Source organism: Schistocerca nitens, chromosome 1 (assembly GCF_023898315.1).
Source record: "Schistocerca nitens isolate TAMUIC-IGC-003100 chromosome 1, iqSchNite1.1, whole genome shotgun sequence".
Classification (NCBI taxonomy): domain Eukaryota; kingdom Metazoa; phylum Arthropoda; class Insecta; order Orthoptera; family Acrididae; genus Schistocerca; species Schistocerca nitens.
Window position 1 is genome coordinate 400210210 of NC_064614.1, and position 18198 is coordinate 400228407.

Here is an 18198-nt window from a genome sequence, read left to right on the forward strand (position 1 = left end):
TTACTAAAGACTACAGTGAAGCACACCACATGCATGGATCTTACGTGCGATCTGGGTTCATAAGTTACTACACTGTAAGACGAAGTAGACACATCACGAAGGAATTATCCGAATGGATCGGAGACCGATAGATGTCTTGTACATGTACAGACAAACAAATGGTTACAATTTCAGAAAAAAATTGATGTTGATATTTAATTCAGGAGAAAGTGTGTGTGTGTGTGTGTGTGTGTGTGTGTGTGTGTGTGTGTGTGTGTGTGTGTGTGTGTGTGTGAATTCTTAAGGGACGAAACTGCTGAGGTCATCGGTCCCTAGACTTACACACTACTTTAACTTAAGCTAACTTCCGCTAAGAACAACACACACACCCATGCCCGAGGAAGGGCTCGAACCTCCGGTGGGAGTGGTCGTCAGGAGAAAGAGATTCAGAAATTTAGCAAGTAAATGACGCGACCGTCCACCTCTGGCCCTTATGCAAACAGTTATTCGGCTTGGAGCTGGTCAGTAAGTTGTAAGATATCCTCCTGAAGGATACCGTGCGAAATACAATAAAACTGGCGCATTAGATAGTGAAAATCATCCCGAGCTCATTGGAAGGCCCTGCCCACAATGCTCCAAACGTTCCCAAGGGGAGTGTTTTCTTGCGTGTGTGTGTGTGTGTGTGTGTGTGTGTGTGTGTGTGTGTGTGTCTGTGTGTGTGGCCGGCCACGGTGGCCGAGCAGTTCTAGGCGCTTCAGTCCGGAACTGCGCAACTGCTAAGGTCGCAGGTTCGAATCCTGCCTCGGACATGGATGTGTGTGATGTCCTTAGCTTAGTTAGGTTTAAGTAGTACTAAGTTCTAGAGGACTTATGACCTCAAATGTTAAGTCCCATAGTGCTCAGAGCCATTTGAACCATTTTTGTGCGTGTGCGTGTGCGTGAGTATGTGTGAATGTGTACTATTTCACTATGTACTGCCTTTGAACTAAAGATTGCGGGGAAGCGTAGTCCTGTATTGACGTCTTATCGACCTAAAACTTGAGACTGTTGAAAGCCAAGCGAGGGCACTCCAAGACAGGAAACCAGACGCACAACGTAAGTAGGACGCCATAGTTGGCAGCGTTTGGGTTACAATAACTGTAAAACCCTACTAAATTCAAACGCTCCTTGTAACTTTCCCGAAGTAGAAGTTTCAGTTCAGAGAATTATTGGTAACTCCATGCACTGCCTAGACGTTGTTGTAAGATATCATACTAGATGATGGTTGGAAACAGGCACGTCTTAGCTTGTGCAGTAAACTTGAAACTTGCTCCTGAGAACAGCAACGTTAGTATATTCACACAGGTTAAGTGAGATGGGAAATGAACAAAACAGTTGTAACAGCAGCCCTCACTCCACAAGAAGGAGTCCACCCGTAGGAGTGGACAAAGCGACATAAACGACAGTTATTACTGCGATGGGTGTGACATATACACTCCTGGAAATTGAAATAAGAACACCGTGAATTCATTGTCCCAGGAAGGGGAAACTTTATTGACACATTCCTGGGGTCAGACACATCACATGATCACACTGACAGAACCACAGGCACATAGACACAGGCAACAGAGCATGCACAATGTCGGCACTAGTACAGTGTATATCCACCTTTCGCAGCAATGCAGGCTGCTATTCTCCCATGGAGACGATCGTATAGATGCTGGATGTAGTCCTGTGGAACGGCTTGCCATGCCATTTCCACCTGGCGCCTCAGTTGGACCAGCGTTCGTGCTGGACGTGCAGACCGCGTGAGACGACGCTTCATCCAGTCCCAAACATGCTCAATGGGGGACAGATCCGGAGATCTTGCTGGCCAGGGTAGTTGACTTACACCTTCTAGAGCACGTTGGGTGGCACGGGATACATGCGGACGTGCATTGTCCTGTTGGAACAGCAAGTTCCCTTGCCGGTCTAGGAATGGTAGAACGATGGGTTCGATGACGGTTTGGATGAACCGTGCACTATTCAGTGTCCCCTCGACGATCACCAGTGGTGTACGGCCAGTGTAGGAGATCGCTCCCCACACCATGATGCCGGGTGTTGGCCTTGTGTGCCTCGGTCGTATGCAGTCCTGATTGTGGCGCTCACCTGCACGGCGCCAAACACGCATACGACCATCATTGGCACCAAGGCAGAAGCGACTCTCATCGCTGAAGACGACACGTCTCCATTCGTCCCTCCATTCACGCCTGTCGCGACACCACTGGAGGCGGGCTGCACGATGTTGGGGCGTGAGCGGAAGACGGCCTAACGGTGTGCGGGACCGTAGCCCGGCTTCATGGAGACGGTTGCGAATGGTCCTCGCCGATACCCCAGGAGCAACAGTGTCCCTAATTTGCTGGGAAGTGGCGGTGCGGTCCCCTACGGCACTGCGTAGGATCCTACGGTCTTGGCGTGCATCCGTGCGTCATTGCGGTCCGATCCCAGGTCGACGGGCACGTGCACCTTCCGCCGACCACTGGCGACAACATCAATGTACTGTGGAGACCTCACGCCCCACGTGTTGAGCAATTCGGCGGTACGTCCACCCGGCCTCCCGCATGCCCACTATACGCCCTCGCTCAAAGTCCGTCAACTGCACATATGGTTCACGTCCACGCTGTCGCGGCATGCTACCAGTGTTAAAGACTGCGATGGAGCTCCGTATGCCACGGCAAACTGGCTGACACTGACGGCGGCGGTGCACAAATGTTGCGCAGCTAGCGCCATTCGACGGTCCTGGTGTGTCCGCTGTGCCGTGCTTGTGATCATTGCTTGTACAGCCCTCTCGCAGTGTCCGGAGCAAGTATGATGGGTCTGACACACCGGTGTCAATGTATTCTTTTTTCCATTTCCAGGAGTGTATGTTCAGGGAGTGCCATCTAGTGGGTACAATGATCACAGATTATTTACCTTAACATTCTTCTGATTATCCTCTGTTTTGACTTGTGTGTTGACGTGTAACCGTAATACTTGGGATATATGCTGATTTAATAGTATATTATTGTCTGTCTACCTGGTGAGACGGATCGTGCTGAGTTTCATATAAGGAGTTGTCTTACACAGTTACACCACTTGTAACATTGCCCAATCGTTTATGTGGGCTCTATATATATACTCCATGTTTTTTTTTTTCCTTTATTCAATTTCAATTCCCCCCGAAGGGGGCGGGCTGGCAGCAGCTTAGTATGCCGCTCTTCAACCTACAGACTTTGTTAGAAAGATGAAGAGAATAAATAATAAATACAGGCGAGACTTAAAGAGTAACATGGCGAAAAGAAATCGTGGAACTTAAAACAAAGAACAGAGGGATGATGACGCTAAGAAAATACATACAAAGCAGACAGGTAAAACAATAGACAGACAATTAAAAAAAACACGGCGACAGTCTGGTTTCTGTTGGCAAAAGACATAAAATTCACACCCAGTGACAGCATGGTTTCTGTTCGCAACACGAGAAAGACGAACAACACTGAACAGTCACTGGAACACTGCACTAAAAAGTTGGCAAATGTGACATACCACAGCCGAGAGCAGGTGGGGGGAAACTGGACAGGTGATGGGGAAAAAAAAGGGGGGGAGCCGGGAAAGGAGCTGATGGAGGATGAGGACCCATAAGAGGGGTGGGGGGCGCTGGGCAGACGCGACAGGGAGTGGGGTAGGCAGAGGAGGGGAATACAAAAGGACTCGGGAGGGGGGGAGAAGGAAGGTAGGGAGAGGTTTAGTGGGGAGAAAACAGGGTGGAAAGGGGGAAGAGGGAGCCCAGGGAAAGGACAGAGGAAAGGAGGGGGAGTGAGGATCAAAGTTGATAGGAGGGATAAATGGAGACAGGGCATCATCCGGGAGGGGGAGTTGATGGAAGCCACCTTGGGAAAGGACATGTAGGGTGTAGAGATGGAGGGTAGAGGGGACACGACGGTGAAGACGTGGCAGGGGGCGGGGATGGGGGAGGAGAGGAGCAACCTGGGGGTGAGGGGTTTGAAGACGGCGGGTGGTGTAGAGGATGCGGATATGTTCGAGGAAGAGGAGCAGATGGGGGAAAGGAATGAGATCATAGAGGATCCGCATGGGGGACGGGAGGCGTATACGGAAGGGGAGGCGGAGTGCATGACGCTTAAGGATCTGGATGGACTTATAGAATTTGGGGGGGGGGGCAGAGATCCAGGCAGGATTGGCATAACAGAGGATGGGATGGATTAAGGATTTGTAGGTGTGGAGGATGGTAGAGGGGTGCAACCCCCATGTCCGGCCAGAGAGGAGTTTGAGGAGTCGGAGGCGGTTGTGGGCTTTGGATTGGATGGAGCGGAGATGAGGGATCCAGGTGAGGTGACGGTCAATGGTGAGGCCAAGGTAGGTGAGGGTGGGGGAGGCGGACAGGACAGGCGCAGACAGTAAGGGAGAAATCCAGGAGCCGGAAGGAGCGAGTGGTACGACCTATGATGATTGCCTGGGTCTTGGAAGGGTTGAGTTTCAGGAGCCACTGGTTACACCATGCAGCAAAAAGGTCAAGGTGATTCTGGAGAAGGCGTTGGGACCGTTGGAGGGTAGGAGCGATGGCGAGGACTGCGGTGTCATCAGCATATTGCAAGAGGTTTACTGGTGCGGGGGGGGGGGGGGGGGGGTTCTGGCATATCTGCCGTGTACAGGAGGTAGAGGAGAGGGGAGAGGACAGAGCCCTGGGGCACACCTGCAGAGGGGTAGAAGGGGTGGGAATTGGCATTATGGATGGTAACATAGGAGGGGCGGTGGGAGAGGAAGGAGGCCACCAGATGGATGTAGTTGATAGGAAGGGCGTAGGTTTGGAGTTTAAACAGGAGACCGGGATGCCACACACGGTCGTAGGCCTTTTCGAGGTCAAGGGAGACAAAAATGGTGGAGCGACGGGAGTTAAGCTGGAGGGAGAGGAGATGAGTGAGGCGGAGGAGTTGGTCATCAGCAGAGAAGGAAGGTCGAAAGCCACATTGGGTGTTTGGGAGGAGGTGGTGATGGATGCGCCGGGAAAGGATGGATTCCAAGAGCTTGCTGAACACTGATGTGAGACAGATAGGACGATAGGAAGAGGCATCAGATGGAGGCTTGTTGGGTTTGGAGAACATCAGGATACGGGAGGTTTTCCACAGTTCGGGATAGAAGCCAGTGGCAAGGATGACTTTGTAGAGGGTGGCAAGGATTGAAAGGAAGGAGGGAGGGCAGTGTTTGAGGCGGCGGTAGGTAATGCAGTCGTGGCCGGGAGCAGTGTTGCGTTTAGTGCGGAGTATGAGGCTGATGTCCTGTGTAGTGATGGGAGTGTTAAGTTCAGATGGTGGTGTGTGGCCCAAGTACTGGAAGCTAGGAGCAAGGGGAGGAACAGAGGTATTCGTACGGTCCATGACGTCAGGGAAGAGGGAATAATCAAAGTGGGGATCATCTGGGATGGAAAAAACATCGGAGAGGTGAGAGGCAAAGTGGTTGGCCTTACTGAGATTGTCAGGAAAGGGACAGTCATTAAGGAGGATAGGGTACTGGGGGGTGGGGCGGTTCCTAGTAAGGCGGTGGAAAGCAGACCAATACTTGGAAGAGTTTATGGGGAGCCTGGTGTTGAGTTGTGTACATGTCTGGCACCAGGCATGGCGTTTCTTCGCAGTAAGCAGGTTGCAGATATGTCGTAATTGCCGGTGGCGGGTAAGTGTATCCCGGTCACGAGTGCGGAGAAAAGAGCAGTAGAGGCAGCGGGACTCTCGAAGGAGAAGGATGACCTGTGGAGGCAGGGCGGGGCGGTGAGGGTGGATGGCTTTGGTGGGGATATGGGTGGCGATGGCGTCAGACAATGTCTGGTTCAAGAAGGCAGCAGTGCGAGAGATGTCATCGGGAGATTGGAGGGTAAGGGCGTGGCCGTCAACCTGGGTGTGAATGGAGTCCCGGTAGGCATCCCAGTTGGCATGGGAGTAATCATGGACAAGTTTAGGAGGGACGTCAGGGCGAGGGGCGTTGCGGGGATGGCGACCATTAGAGATAGTGAGGAGAACAGGAGCATGGTCACTGCCAATGAGTTCAAGGACTTCTGCGGTGATGCGCCCAAGGAGGTTGGGAGAGGCAAGGACCACATCAGGAGTGGTGTTGGATTCAGGTCGAGTGTGCTGAGGCAGGGGAACCAGGTCTCCCTGCAGAGTGGTGAGAAACTGATGCCACCGCTGGAGGGCAGGATCACGGCTGTGGATATTGAGGTCGGCGGCAATCACGTAGGTGGAGAAGGTACGGCAAATGTGGGCCAGGAAATCGTACGGGAGGGGGGAGCGAGGGCGGACATAAATGGTGGCACAGGTGATGGTAAGGGTGGGGAAGAAGAGACTGAGGGTGAGATGCTTGGCAGGATTGTTAAGGAGAGGTTGGGGCCGGACAGGGAGGTGCTTGAGGTGGCCTATAGCAACTCCGCCACGCGCCAGAGGGTACGGGTTATTGGTGCGGTGTAGGGTGTAAGGAGCCGTGGACACGGAGATACGGGGTTGAAGGAAGATTTCATTTAGGACGAAGGCATCCACGCGGTGCTGACGGAGGGTGTGGAGGAAGAGGAGTTTGTGGGTGGGCAGGGAGCGAATGTTGTGGTACAGGAGACGGTAGGGTTCGTGTACCATGGGAGGGGCTGAGTTAGACGAGGGTGGTGAGGGGGGTGAAGGTTAAGTGGGCCTGGTTGTGGGAGTATGTGGCATAGGTGGTAGGATGGAAGATGGAGCAGGCAGCGAGGGCGATTTGGGAAAGAGTGTGTGAGTGCTGGAAGGGGTGGATGATTTGGAGCACAATGGTGGTGAAACAGATGATGTCCTCGGCAGTAGGGGGAGGGCAGAGCGAGTTGTTGGGGTGGATGGGGTCATCAACAGGACGGACAGGGACGGTGAGCTCAGGGGTGACTGGTGGAGGTTTCGCTTTACACTTCGTGGAGTAGGTAGGATGTGGTTCGTTGAAAGTGTTGCAGGAGGGGGGAGAGGTGAGGTTGGGGCAATTCTTGAGAAAGTGTAAAGCTTTGCAGTGGGGACAAGTAGGGAGGTTCTTGCTGGCAGAGGTAACGTGGTCGTTGTAGGTGAGATAGCGTTGGCAGCGGTAGGATTGGACTGGGGAACAGGAGGGTTCCACCTTATGACGGCGATTGTAGATGAGGGCTCCCTCGGTGAGGTGGCGGTCAATGGAGGAGGAGGATTCGGTGAATATCCGCATGAGAAAAGTCGGCCCGGCATCATTGAAGATGTGACGGGCTGAGCGGATTTCAATGTCAGGCCGGGAGTTGAGTTCCGCCAACACCTCAGCCTCCGTGATCATGGGGCTAAGCTTCGTGATCACAGCGGTGAAGGTTGGCGGACGTCGGGGAGGTTGAGGCTGACGGGGAAAGGACGGGGTGTGGTAGGGGGTGAGGGTGGCACGTTAGCCAAATTGGATACCGGGGATGCGGGAGAGGAGATCGGCGTGGAAGGAAGCATTGGGGGATTTAATGAGGACTGAGTCCTTGCGAGGAATCAGAAGGGAGATGGGGGCATTGGGGAAGTATTTCCGGATGGCGAGGGTGAGGGAGCGGGCATCAAGGAATTGAGGGTCAGGATTGGAGAGGACAAAGGTGTGGGTGGCAGGCGTGGCGGGGGCGGGGGTCGGGGCCGCGTCCATGGGGGTGGGTGGATCACGGGGAATTGGGGGTTTTTTTGGAGGAGACTTCGGGGGAAGGATCAACATTCGGGCGCTGTGAAGGTTTCGTGGTCACGACCGGGTGTAGAGGGGGCAGGGGGACGGGTTGCAGGGGGAGATGGCGGGGGGCAGGACCAACCTGAGCAGCGGATGACGCAGACAGAGGGGGTGTGGGTGTCACAGAGACTGTGGAACGTCGAGCCGAAATCCGTGCTGGCTTGGAGCCCTTCGGAGGCGGTGCAGGGAGCGGCGGAAAGTCAGTAGCTGTCGATGGGGCGACAGTGATAGGGGAGGAGGAGTTGGGGGTGGTTACAGCCGAAAGTGGCGCAGGGGTGGGGTGGACAGGGAGAGAAGGAAGGACGGGAAGTGGGGTGGAGGATGAGCTCCATGTGATGGTGGTTGGAGCAACGGAGGGAGAGGTGATGGTGGTGGTGGGTTGGGACATGGTGGCGGCGCGCGAGAAGGGCGGCGGCGGCGGCGGCGAGCACCGGCAGGCGGCGACCAGGCGGCGGCGGCGGCGGCTCGGCGCGGCGACAGGCGGCGAGCACCGGCAGGCGACGACCAGGCGGCGGCGGCGGCGGCGGCGGCAGCGACGGCGAGGAGGACCGGACGGCGTGCAGTAGTGACGGCGAGCAGATGACACGGTAAGGAAATGGTGGGGATCTTCCACGTCGAAGATGCACCCTGTTTAGCCCAGGCAGTGAAAGTCTTTGATGAAGAAATGAGGGAGTCCAACCCTCGAATGATGTTTTTGTTTTTCTTTTACAACTTAAATATTTTCTTCACATGTCCAGAACATATCTGACCATACTCGGTGCAGGATATATAGATAGGTCATAATCATTTTCTTTCTGTTGTGCGATTTGTCTAGTAGAACCCGTTAGTGAGTTACATATACAGGGTGGTCTATTGACAGGGCCAAATATCTCACGAAGTAAGCTCAAACGAGAAAACTACAAAGAACGAAACTTGTCTAGCATGAAGGGGGAAACCAGATGGCGCTATGGTCGGCCCGCTAGATGGCGCTGCCATCGGTCAAACAGTTATCAACTGCGTTTCTTTTTAAATAAGAAACCCCATTTTTTTTACATATTCGTGTAGTACATAAAGAAATATGAATGTTTTAGTTGGACCACTTTTTTCGCTTTGTTACAGATGGCGCTGTAATAGTCACAAACGTATAAGTACGTGGTATCACATAACATTCCGCCAGTGCGGACGGTATTTGCTTCGTGATACATTACCCGTGTTAAAATGGACCGTTTACCAATTGCGGAAAAGGTCGATTTCGCGTTGATGTTTGGCTATTGTGATCAAAATGCCTAACGGGCGTGTGCTATGTATGCTGCTCGGTATCCTGGACGGCATCATCCAACTGTCCGGACCCGTTCCCCGGATCGTTCCGTTATTCAAGGAAACAGGAAATGTTGAGCCACATGTGAAACGTCAACCACGACCTGCACCAAATGATGATGCCCAAGTGGGTGTTTAAGCTGCTGTCGCGGCTAATCCGCACATTAGCAGCAGACAAATTGCGCGAGAATCGGGAATCTCGAAAACGTCGGTGTTGAGAACGCTACATCAACATCGATTGCACCCGTACCATATTTCTATGCACCAGGAATTGCATGGCGACGACTTTGAACGTCGTGTAGAGTTCTGCCACTGGGCACAAGAGAAATTACGGGACGATGACAGACTTTTTGGACGCGTTCTATTTAGCGACGAAGCGTCATTCACCAACAGCGGTAACGTAAACCAGTATAATATGCACTATTGGGCAACGGAAAATCCACGATGGCTGCGACAAGTGGAACATCAACGACCTTGGCGGATTATTGTATGGTGCGGCATTATGGGAGGAAGGATAACTGGCCCCCATTTTGTCGATGGCAATCTAAATGGTGCAATGTATGCTGATTTCCTGCACAGTGCTCTACCGATATTACTACAAGATGTTTCAGTGCCTGACAGAATGGCGATGTACTTCCAACATGGTGGATGTCCGGCACATAGCTCGCGTGCGGTTGAAGCGGTATTGAATAGCATATTTCAGGACAGGTGGATTGGTGATCGAAGCACCATATCTTGGCCCGCACGTTCACCGGATTTGACGTCCCCTGATTTCTTTCTGTGGGGAAAGTTGAAGAATATTTTCTATCGTGATCTACCGACAACGCGTGACAACATGCGTCAGCGCATTGTCAATTCATGTGCGAACATTACGAAAGGCGAACTTCTCGCTGTTGACAGGAATGTCGTCACACGTATTGCCAAATGAATTGAGGTTGACGGACATCATTTTGAGCATTTATTGCATGAATGTGTTATTTACAGGTAATCACTCTGTAACAGCATGCGTTCTCAGAAATGATATGTTCACAAAGTTACATGTATCACATCGGAACAACCAAAATAGAATGTTCAAACGTACCCACGTCCTGTATTTCAATTTAAAAAAACCTACCTATTAGCAACTGTTCGTCTAAAATTGTGAGTCATATGTTGGTGACTATTACAGCGCCATCTATCACAAAGCAAAAAAAGTGGTCCAATTAAAACATTCATATTTCTTTACGTACTACACGAATATGTAATAAAAATGGGGGTTCCTATTTAAAAAAACGCAGTTGATATCCGTTTGACCTATGGCAGCGCCATCTAGCGGACCAACCATAGCGCCATCTGGTTTCCCCCTTCAAGCTAGATAAGTTGCGTTCTTTGTAGTTTTTTCGTATGACGTTTATTTCGTGAGATATTTGGCCCGGTCACGATCAATGGACCACCCTGTACACTGTTGGGGACAATGCGGTATTTTATTCGCATCCGATACATATGATTAACTTTTCACGCGGTTTGCTGTACAGATATTTTTCTGTTACTTCATGGATCGTTACTGTTGACGTATCCTCTATGTTGGACTGCGTCCTCGCAGAATAGTACCATTCGTTTTGGAGTCATATGACGTAGATTGTCTCAGTGTGGATTCAGTGGGTATATTTAGTGCAAGGTAGTCATTTTAACATTCATCTGTCTGTCCGCCATTTAGCCTTGCAACCTTAATGCCTGTGACGTTTGTTGACAGTGTGTTACCGATTGCCTTTTTATGTGGCTACGCAAGTTGCGCAGAGAGTGATGTAAGTGGTTGTTTTATACCGTTACACATTTTTGCCACATAAGCCAGTAGTGTATGTATGTACCATACAGGTAATCCACGTTTTGTTTTACGACGTAAGTATTGTCATCATGTTCGTTCCATCCAGGTTTATGTTTTGTTTTACTACACAAGTACTATCCTCGCATCTCCAGACTATATTTGACAGTATTCGATGCAAGATATATGGTTAGGTCACATAAATGTTTTATGTTTTGTGGTTGTTGACCGATTTGTCTGGATAGGATTAGTGGATTACATACGCATTATTAAGTATAATACGATTTTTCATCGGTACCTAATTCTTCGGCACAACGTTGGATATACATGAAGTTTTTTCCCACCTTTGATGTTACTGATACCTTATCATATGATCTACGAATACTATATGTTATGTGGGTGTGTATCATTAGTTTCTGGCACTGACTAGAGTTAAACAGCAGTTGTAATTTGATATTTGTTTTTCTGCGCTATGTGATATATAGATGTATTTATACATGAATGTTGTTCACCGTGAACAGTATCTTGTGAGATTTTTTCACATATTCTGTCTATGTTATGACATAGGTCATTTTTGAAATATTTTCGACGCTCAATTAACGCATCTGACATAAGTATGCCACTCTACGATTTGCGCCTCAACAGTCTATAACTTTTACATTACATATAGATATACTTATACTGTCATTTTCGTAGCTCTACCTATATTGACACTTAGATTGTTCTGATGCTGTCTTTTATCAAGGCCTAACCTGAACAATATCTCGGGTTTTGCATATTCAGTGTATGGTATGACGCAGATGGTTTGCGGTCTTTTGTTACGTTCTTGGACATTCATTTTACGCATATGACATAAATATGCGCATATAAGTTTTTCACCTCAGTATTTTATAACTCCGACATAAATATATTTGTACTGTCATTTTGATAGTTTTACCTGTATTGAAACTTAGATATTGTTGATGCTGTCCTTTTGCACATTCTACTTGCACAAAGATGAATATTTCTTTGGTTTACTTATTTCTGATGTGGTTTCTTTCATACACTCAGACGCAATAAACAAAAGTTCCTTGAGCCTCCTGCAAGTACCCTTATCGAGTCCTAAAATCTGGCCCTGTCGTATGTTGCCTGTGACAGCGTTTGGCGCTGATCAAAGCAATCTCCTGCCATCGCTGAAAGTTTTTCTTTCTGCATTTGCCTGAAACCTATCAGAAATTCCAAACTGGCTGAACACCGACCCCCTCCCCTACGCCTTAGGATCAAATACTCTCTCTTCATCCTGTGCCAGGATACGACAGCACCACATGCATGAACTTTTCCGCACGACCTTCCTGCACAACGGTGTCTCAGCTTCTTTGCCTAAAACTTGTACACGCGAAAGAAACCGTCAGATCTCAGAAACGACCAGGTAATTTCAGTTACAGAGCACTGTTTAAGATCGCCATTGGCTACTGTCGTTAATGAGTATATCTACTATAGAACATAGGATTTTAGCTCGGATTCAGGCTCAATTTTCCAGAAAACTGCGTTCCACTTGAGGCATAATTTCTATGCTCGAGTATTTTCCATGACCACTGCGACTTGCAACAGAAACTGATATTGGTTTCGTCGTCCTGTCAGCTACATACAACACAGTGTTGTATGAAAGACTACTCCGTTTAAAAGAGACCCTGTGATGTTACAAAATAAAAGTGATGTTGTTATTCAATGGAAAGTTGGAAATTGAGATTTAGCTTACTGTTTTATCAATCACAATTGGCGTAAGAATCATGGATTGACCATTGTCATCAAATATTGCATTATGAGATGTGATTAGTTTTTACTTGCAGTTTCGCGTGGCTTGAGGCAGTCACAACTAGCGTGCTATTGATTAAGAAATCGCATTATCGTCTTTGTAATTACTTCATGATCGTAGATACGATCATACCCGGTTGTGAAGTTATTGTTATGACAAAACAATTTCCTAAGGGACCAGAAAGTTCTTAAGGGCGCAAAAACAACTGTAACATCACACAAAAGGGAAATTCAATATTAAAGCTGATGCAAGAAGACGATAAAACAGTTTTCTTTTTATCAATGTAACACGCACATTGAACTGCTGATCTTGGTGTCTGTAATATTAGCAAAATGCATAATTAAAATGAAAATAATACTGAGGAGATGATAGGAATGAGCACTGCTAAATGATTCAGTATTCCCAGAACAAATATTTATTATAAACTAAAACATATATCGTCCCTTAAGCTTAGTACTACAATGACGGTAGATTTTTATGTCCGTATCATGTCCATTGAGCGCTCTTTTATATGGCCATTGTCTTCTTTGAGTCGCTCGTGCGTCGTCACGGTAAGTTATAACAGTTCTTTACACTTCACTCAAACTTAGACATAACACGTTTTTATACATTTAGTAAAAAAAATTAGATCAGACTGCCACAAATCTGCGTCCGTCTTACTTGAGAAAAACAGTACAAGTCTTTTTAGCGCTCAAGGCTTCATTTGTTCTCCAGCGAACAAAATAGTGAAAGATTTTCTGTTTATATTGCCGCCCAAAGGCGACGAATTACATTATTTAGAAAATTCCACCGTCGCCATTATACATTAATCATTATTTATAAACAAGTATTTGCCATCTGGCTGAAAGTATTAACTAGTCGTATTTGCTGTTTTAATGAAGTCAAAAATAGCGAATATCACATTGCCTCCCATGAGGAGAGAGGGAATGCCGAAGGATTACCTCGATCCTCATGTCCTCATGAGATATTCGTGATTTTTGGTGTGACATTTACATAATGTTACGGGCGTACTATGTACATAAATTGAAATTACATTTATAAACATATATCAGATATTTATCATTTTTCAAAATAAAGTTTTCATTCTTTGTTCATCAGTCACTTCATTCCATAATACCAAGATTAACATTTATGTGCATATTTAAGTTTGGTCCATATTTGCTTATAACAATAAGTGAACGTTCATTTCGCACTTCAGGGGATAGAATTCAGAAATTACTTTCTCTTGAGCTTAACAACTAATACATGAGTACAGTGAGTGCTTATTTTCACTAAACTAGAGTGGACAATGTTCGAGCATCTGTTGACTCATTGTGGTTCAATTACAGTTTAATAGCGTAGCACTACACTTCGTGATGCTTTCACTTTCTGTGTTAGCTGTCTACGGCGTTCATCATGCAGTACATCTGCCCTTTCCAATGTGGTGCCAGGAATTCAAGTGGCTTCCCGGGTTCTTATTTACAATATGAAACAGAAGAAGTGGAAAATTATTAGTATAACTTACAACTTATTGGATACATTTGTTAAGGATCGGGACTGGTCTGGAGTTTAGGGTCTTCCTATAGTGCACATTCATTTTCTTTGTCCATCAAGAGACAGGATTATAATTCATTTTAGCAGTGTTCAGGAGTGCCGGTATTAATGGCTTTAAGGCCTGAGTAATGTAACAATCTACTTCTCACTCATCTTAACTTCAACTGAAGAAAATTGCTTAATTTACGTATGAAAATGTAGTCACAAAAGTGTACAAATGTCTTTCCTCTAGTATGTACGATGGAAGTCATGGCGGTTAGCAGTTTAAAGTTTGGATTGTTTCGTCACCCACTCGTCAGCCACTCACAGCGGTTGCACAGTGTTGCGTGAGCTCCAATACTCAGTATCCGTTCGCGCTCAGGCTGTAACAGAGCTGCTGGTCGTCGATTGCTCCTTTTTTTTGTGAACTTCGTATCACACGAGTGCATCGATACAAACACCTCGCGCGCGTTTTCCATCGGAGGAGCCGGACACTGAAGCTGCCTCCATACTTCTCTGTCAACTGCCTCCCATGAGGCTCACAGGTAAGTGACGACGAATGTTTTAGCTGTCGCTGCACTTAGAACAACACTGAACTTTGCATTGCACCTGTTGTCGTAGCCTTGACTTCTTTTTACACTTGCAGTACAACACTATCACTAATATACAGTGAACAGTTATTCTTATTATGCACGTCGCACTTTAGTATGCATCTTCACACAGCATTCGTGCTTAGTTCCTTCGCCGATGGAGTTCATTTACAAAACAATCAATTTTGCTGGTTTCCTCCATTGGTACAGAAAGACTTATATTCTACTGTTTACAAAAGATCACTTACGAGCTAATATTTACAATTAATGGTCACTCCTTTTGTTAAGTCCAGTGAACAACTGCTTTACGAATGGACTCTTTATATCTCAAGGTTTACTTTCACTAGTGAACCTAAAAATACTCTTTCAAACTTTCTTTTAAGGGCTCATCTCCTCATTATGAAAACTACAGGTTTCGCAACACTCGTTGCATTTATTCTTTAGTGCACCCAAGATCATTTTCTACTGCCACGCAGCATATCTACTACTTAACGAGTACGCATTTAACGCTGAATCTTTTTTTTTTTTTTTGTTCTTGCCAAATTTTTTTTTTTTATATTTGAGGGCAGACTGGATAACAATAGGTTTCCCTCTTCGCTTCATGTACTCAGCAATCGTTCTCTGTTAAAAAAAAAATAGGGTAACGCGTGTCTACTATTTTTCGCATGAATGGAATTACCAACAGTTCACTGGGTTTACGCAACCGGTCCATAACAAACATTACCAAAGCTAGCGAAGTTCATCACGCTACGTGTCTCATTTCTCATAAGCACTGCTTTGCCTCGAAGCACACGTGCCTTTTACAAGTCGACCCTTGGTCTGGGTTAATGAACCAGGATCAAAAGGAACGGGCACAAGGAAAAGGGATTTCATAAGAGGAGTGTCTTAGGAGACATTTTTGCAATAAAATCTGCATGTAAATAAAATTATCATAATAAACATAGGCACATATATAAATTTCAACCTCTTTAATTACAGCATGCTTTGCTACTTCTACGTCTTACTCTGGTTATAGTCAGTATTAATTTAAATATCACTGCATTGCTTGTTCTTTAGATTAGCCTTCAATTAGGGTATTGAATGGTCGCTAGATTACACTACAAATCTTCTGAAGATCTTTACTTGGTCTTATTTATGATACAGGGGGCTTGCTGTGTGGTTATTTAGTACCTCGATCCTACTGAAATCAATTCGTCAGCTAACATTCCTCATATACTCTTTACATTGGGCTCAGATCACAGGGAAATAGTTTACTTTCATAGCAATTAATGGCCTCGTGGAGTACTTACGCTACATTATTGATGCTTCATGGTTTGCCTCTATTTGTACTGTATTTCACCTAACTTAGTTTACTACAGCTTATTGTCTCCTTGCGTGAACACATGTGGGTTACCACTTGTTTTTCCATTTAACGGCACGCTTTAACTGAACTTTAAGCTATTTCTTCTACTCCTGTCCACTGTCTGGACTGTTTGAACATGTACCTTTTTTTTTTTTTTAAGCAGGTAATTTGGGCTTTTACAACAGAACTTCAAGTACTTACATTACTAAAAATAAATCTATAAATCTTCTTGTGCCTTGAGAGAAGTGCTTATTTACGCATCCTCCTCCATTTCTCACCTTTACATATTTATATAGATCCTGGCAATCACCTCGCAAGCACATTTTTTTATACTAACTTAAAGCTAAATTGAAATTTTTTCTGCAACCTTAATTTCCTGCTTCAGCTTGTTGAAGAAATATCAGTTCATGTCCATCACTATAAACAATTTTTCCATACATAGCTTTTAATACTTAAAGTTTACATGTAGTAGCCGTTACCATGTAGTCAGTGCGCTGTTCAACACAATACTTATCATTAACAGTTCACACAAGGAAATTTCCAGTAAGCAAGAGGCAAGAAACCAAAACAGATTCTATCTGTAGTTGAGGCTGTGTCTGTAAACTAACTCTCTGTTTCAATGGACCAGTCGCTCCCGATATGGAGCAACCCTGAATCGGCAATGATAAAACTTTTGAAACAGAAGACACCTGTCTGAAGAGACATGGTGACATGACATTGATGTTTGCTCCTGTATCAACAATGGCTGTGAAAGGAATGTTGGCAATAGAAATCTTAATCGAAGCCTGGACCTGTTCATCATAAATGTCATTAATGTCTTGAGCTTTTAGGTCAGGTGCAAGGTCATCTCGTAAGTCGGTCTCATGGTCGTACCGTATCGCATTAACATACTCAGAGTATTCGTTAGTACCCCCACTGGAACCGGCAGCGACCTCTAGGAGGCTGAATGGCGCTGCCTCTAATTTTCCGCAGGATGTTTAACCTGTTTGTCATTCATGGCCTTAAGTGTTTGTCCCGTTTCATATTGGTGCTGGTTATGTGGTATAAATGCCGGTGTAAAGTGGTAAAATCCATTGGGTGCATTCACTTGTGAATAGAATACTTGAGACGGCTGCTGTCGCCCGATCTTTTGGTTGCCGGCAAAACCATTTCCTTGTGAAGGAAAGTTCGCATTTGGTGCCGTCTGAAAATTGTTCCGCGGTCCTCTATCCTGTGAAAAGTTGTTCTGATGTTGTGCTGGGTGGCCTCCGCCTTGCCCATGCCACTTGCTATTTTTCGACCTATAACTTTGATTGTGCACTGGCCCATTTGAAAAATTACCAATCGTTTGTGGAGAATTTCCATACTGCTCAGGCGCAGAATTAAAGGGTGGGTTTCCGTACTGATGTTGTACCTGGTGGTTGTAAATTGGGTGGTATCTCTGCTGATTACTGTAATTGGTTTGCTGCTTCCGTTTAAAGTTATTGCCGTTTGCGTTTTCATAACGGCTGGCAGGTTGGCAACAGCGGTCGCAGTAGCTCGCTCTCTCCTTCGGCGCATTGTTGTCCGCGTGCGATGCATTCTGCTGGCTGACAGGGAAGAATTTGCCGCTGCCAACCTTGGAGCGCACATCCTCGCTAATTAAATCTAAGGAATCCAGCACAGAAAGGAATGCATCCGTGTCTTCTTCGGACACATTTACTAGTTTCTCTCTAATAGACACAGGGAGTTTGCTTTTGAGAATCATAATTACGTCCTTGGAAGAAATCGGAGAATCCCAGAATTTAATTTTTGCTAGATACTTCTCGAAGTATCGCCGGAGACATCCATGCTTCTCATTGAAAATTTCCGCACCATACACCTCCTTCCTTAATCTTTGCTGTACCCCATTACTCCAAAATTTTGCCAAGAACATTTTCTCAAACTCTTCATAATTCCTACACGTGTCTACCATTTCCGTTCCCCATAACGCTGCATCACCAGAAATAAAGCCAGTGACGAACTGAATACGCTGTCTGTCTGTCCAGCTCCTGGGAAATATGCCGGAAAAATTCTTTAGGAACACGATGGAGTGTATTTCTCGCTTCTGCGGATGAAAAACAGGAAAAGTGCGATGCTTAATCACACTTTCCTCTTGCATTAAACTCACGATTGTGGGCGGATCATTTATTTTCCCTACTCG